Genomic DNA, 4,984 nt, shown 5'->3' on the forward strand with positions numbered 1-4,984 from the left:
AAAGATTGAAGGCAGAAGAAGGTGACGACAGAGGATGAGATGGTTGGATGGCATCACTGACTCAGTGGACAGGCATCTGGAAAAGCTCCGGGAGATGGTGAAGGTCAGGGAAGCCTGGCGTGCTGCAGTCCACGGGGTCGCAAAGAGTTGGACACGATTTAGCGACTGAAGAACAACAACCCCACAAGATAGGCTTTAAGGTTTCCACCTATCAGCTGGGGAATTAGAGCTCTGAAGGTTAAGGGGTTTGCCCTAGGGGCTTGCAGCCGGGGCAGGGCGGGGGTTCTGACAACAGGGCAGCAGTACTCGGAGGGCCAGATCTGGGGTCTCAAGTTCTCTCGATAGCCCCTGGCAGGCGACAGTAGACAGACACTCCCAGACTCCCAGCCTCCGAGTGGGTTATGGCTGGACAGAGCCAATCCGTGGGACCCTGTTGCTTTCACAGCGAAGACCAGATGACTTTTTTCGTACTCAGACCAGTCGGCTGGTCAATTTCACAGGGCCGGTCGATTCTCCCAAACCCAACATGTCCAAAACCTGCCTTTCCGCACGAGCCAGCGCCAAGGCAGAGCTCCGCCCCAGCCCAGCTTCCGCTCATGCGCGCAGAAACCCTGCGGAGAAGCGGGCTGTCTACCCGCAAGGCTACACCCACCCTCGCGGAAAGGGCGGGGCATGCAAATTAGAAATGGCGCCTCCGTTAGGAAATGACAAAGTTACAGCAGGTATATAAATTCTCTCCTATAATGTAGAGAATAAGAAATCTGCACGAGAGTCCAGTACAGTACCATTCACAGTAGTGTCCACGAAGCAAAGGCAGGGAGACCTGGAGTGAGCAGGGAGCCGGGTCACACCTCTATCCGAGGACAATATATTAAATGGATTTTTGGAGCTGGGAGTTGGAACAGGAGCTTGCTCCGTCCACTCCACGCATCGACCTGGTATTGCAGTACCTCCAGGAACGGTGCACCCCTTTGGGGGGATATCTTTGGTGATAAAGATTGACTTAAACAGACTGTTTATCAGTACTTGACTTTCTTGTGGTTCAGATGATAAAGTGTTTGTGCATGGATGGAGAATCTTGCTAGGACTACAGTCCATGGGGCCACAAGGAGTTGGACACGACTGAGCAATTTCACTCTACTTTTCTTTTGTTTTTGCAGTACTTACTTGCTTTGGGGGTTAAACGTTAGTCTATACTGTCAAAGTTAGTGAAGTCGCTCAGTTGTGTTTCACTCTGGACTCCATGGACTGTAGTCCTGCCACACTCCTCTGTCCATGGGATTTTCCAGGCAAGAGTACTGGAGTGGGTTGCCATTTCCTTCTCCAGAGGATCTTCCCAACCCAGGGACTGAACCTGGGTCTCCTGCACTGGAGGTAGATGCTTTACCGTCAGAGCCACCAGGCACGTGTAAACAGTGTTAAGTTTCAGGTTTCATCATACTTCAAAAAAATTTAGTTTGTAGTGGGGAACTAACACCTTGAGTATTGGTTTTTATTTTATTTATTTTTGTTTGTTTTAAGAAGGTTGAAATATGAACTAACACTTTCTCCACTTTAGACTTTTATTCCACAGAACTTTTGTAATTTTTTACTGTCCAGGCTTCAGTGTAACATACATTGACTCGTGTTTTCCATGGTAGGAACTCTTTAAGAAAAAAAAAAGGTGGGAAGGTGCTGGCACACCAGAAATCTGACAAAGTACAGTGAACTTAGTGAGAAGAGAAGTGACACTGCAGTAAAACAAGAAAGGCTGCGATGTTCAGGGGTTCCTATTGTGGAGCACCAGCTGCAACACTCTCTCCTAGTTCAGTTCAGTCGCTCAGTCGTGTCCAACTCTTTGCGACCCCATGAACCGCAGCATGCCAGGCATCCCTGTCCATCACCAACTCTCGAAGTTTACCCAAACTCATGTCCATTGAGTCAGTGATGCCATCCAACCATCTCATCCTCTGTCGTCCCCTTCTCTTCCTTCCTTCAATCTTTCCCAGCATCAGGGCCTTTTCAAATGAGTCAGCTTTTCGCATCAGGGGTCCAAAGTATTGGAGTTTCAGCTTCAACATCAGTCCCTCCAATGACACCCAGTCCAATGAACTAGCAGTCCAAGGGACTCCCAAGAGTCTTCTCCAACACCACAGTTCAAAAGCATCAATTCTTTGGCGCTCAGCTTTCTTCACAAGGAGAGGTAAATTGTTTCCTCTTTCAACAGTGACCACAGAGAAGAAACACAGGGCCTAGTTGGACCTCTCAGAGTTCTGAAAACTTCGAACACATTCTACACAAAAAAATCCTCCCTGGGCTCATAAGCCAGGTGACCCAAAAGATGTTCAGCTTGGAGCTGGGCCTGGGCCAGAAAGGGGTGCAAAGCTAGCAAGTGAGGTGAGGCAAGGCTGCTACTCAGCTCAGCGGACCTGGCAGACCCTATTATCTTAGAGACGGGCAGGTGAGTGAAGGGAAGTAAGGGACTTGGTCATAAGCTAAAGTGGGGATCTCAGTGCAGGTCCTCAGAGCTCTAGAGCCAGGACACGACACCCACAGCAACAGAGGCTTGTCCATGTTCCCAAAAGCAGCTCCTGGCAAACTACTAGGCATTTGTAGAGATAGATGGTTACCATGGGACAGAGACCATGAGTCACAAACTGTATAGCAGGCCTCCAAGACTGAAAACTTGGTCAGGCCTACAAAGCAGCCAATCTAAGAAGTGGTTTGTCAGGATTGAGCAGGAGGAGGGCACTGGACAATCAACAGACAGAATAACTCCACCAGCATTTGTAGCCGGCCATCCCCGGCCTGGTCCAATGGGCACAAGAACAGTGGGCCACTGTGGCAGGCAACGGAGGACACAATGGGCCCCACACTTCTTGGGGACCTCAATCCTGAACTCCATGGAGTCACAGGGCCCAGTCATTTCTTGGGTTGGGTTGGGTTGGGTGAGGTGGAAATCTGGACTCCTCTAGCTGCAAGCTTGGTTCAGAACTTCTTTCCTGCTTCCTGCCTTTTATCGTTCAAAGCATTAACCTTCCCTACTGTCAACCTCCTGCATTCCTCATTCTGTCTCAGTAAGTCCTTCCCCGATGACCTAACTCATACTATAACTCAGACTCTGAAAGTCAACTGTTTATAAACATTTATATATTATATCCATTTATATAATTAACATCTACGCAACTAAAAAAAAAGAAACTGGGAAAAAAAATATTTGCAAATCTATCACAGGTAGGGTGAATCTCAGTATTCTACGAAGAGACCTGAGAATGTGATCAGAAAAAAGCAAACCACTCAATAAAATTTGGCTAAAAAATCCCACAGTTCTGGGACTTCCCTGGTGGGGCAATGGTTAAGAATCTACCTTGCAATGAATGTGGCAGTGGTTCAATCCCTGGTCACAGAAGACCCCACATGCCACAGGGCAACTGAGCCCGGACACCACAACTGCTGAATCTGTCTTCTAGAGCCTGTGCTGCGACAAGTGAAGCCACTGTGATGACAGTCGCATGTACCACAGCTAGAGAGTAGCCTCCACTTGGCACAACTAGAGAAAGACCGCACGCAGCAATGAAGTCCCAGCACAGCCAAAAATAAAAATTGTTTTTCTAATCACAATTCTTGGGAAAGATAACAAATATCATTGTTTAGAGGCAGAAGAGAGTCATGACAAGAAAGGGACAGAAGGACATCTTCTTAGGAGATAGTAATGCTTTTTCTTAAGCAGAGTAATGGTGACAATTGTGTGTTTGTTTACTTTGTGAAATTTAATCAAGTTTTACCCTTAAAATTAACATCATTTTTGTATGCTGTCCTTCAATAAAGTCTTTAAAATTAGTTATAATAAATATGATTTTTCACACAACTATAAGGAGAGAAATGCATATTTAAACAACAATAAGATATAATCTATAACCTGTGAGTTTGGCAAAAATGCAAGAGTCTGACAATGTACCTGGTTCCCCAGGCTGCAGAAACAGGAAATGCTTGAGACCTCTCTGGGTCATCCTAGAGTCCCATCCTGACCTGTTACTCCTAACTCTTTCAGGGCAAGGATATCAGGGACTCTGAGGATACAATACCTTAGTGAAGGCACATGACATCTGGATGAGGTCTGGGGCCAGCAGTAGAATTTCTATCTGAGCAGAGTACCGGGGATGGTGAGGTTTCCCCTGGTGGCTCAGAAAGTAAAGAACCTGCCTGCAATGCAGGAGACCCAGGTTTGACCCCTGGGTCAGGAAGATCCCCTTGAGGAGAGCATGGGAACCCACTCCAGTGTTCTTGCCTGGAGAATCCCATGAACAGAGGAGCCTGGCGGGCTCCAGTTTGGAATTGCAGAGTCAGACACAACTGAGCAACTAGTACTTTCACAGGGCATGATGGGGAAGGGGTACTAACTCAAGTTAACCAAGCTCCCAAGGGTCCTATGCATGAACTAGAAGGTGACGTAAATCACTTTAATGTGAGACACTCCCCTGCAGGAATGTAACTGTCTGAGGATCAACTCCCAAATACCTGGGAAACCATAAAATGACCACTGAGGAACACGGAACCAAGTAGAGAGATCAGGAATTGGGGAAGCCTGAAGAGCCATTATAATAACCACGTGTCAGGGGCTGGGTAAGTGTGACTGATATAATATCTAGTTTAATACTTATTCACCCACTCGTCCATTCCATAAATGGATGTAGGTGTTGGGCACTAACCTAATGACTGTGACAGAGTGATGGAAAAAGCAGTCCAAGTGAGAATCTTCCCAGTCTTTAGGGTGGAGGGGCAGAAGGGGAGGCAGATAGTAGAATCACAGACAAAGCACACACATAGCATGTCAGGTCTGGTGCAAGCTAGAAGGCAAAACCAGGTTGAGACATGGAGGAGTATCTCTGGTGGCAGAAAGGAGGGAGATTGCTCAAAACGGGGCCCAAGTTAGGTTTTCTTAGGACCAAGATTCACACTGGGAGATGACTGCTCAGAGGTGTGTCTAGCAAAAACTCTCTTTATC

The 4,984-nt window shown here is 47.2% G+C and overlaps 1 pseudogene; it reads left to right on the forward strand.

Annotated features, from left to right (window-relative positions):
- The first annotated feature begins 847 nt into the window (after nucleotides 1-847).
- On the forward strand, nucleotides 848-972 carry LOC122695972 (annotated as a pseudogene).
- Nucleotides 973-4,984: the final 4,012 nt, after the last annotated feature.

The sequence above is a fragment of the Cervus elaphus genome, chromosome 5 (assembly GCF_910594005.1).
Source record: "Cervus elaphus chromosome 5, mCerEla1.1, whole genome shotgun sequence".
Classification (NCBI taxonomy): Eukaryota; Metazoa; Chordata; class Mammalia; order Artiodactyla; family Cervidae; genus Cervus; species Cervus elaphus.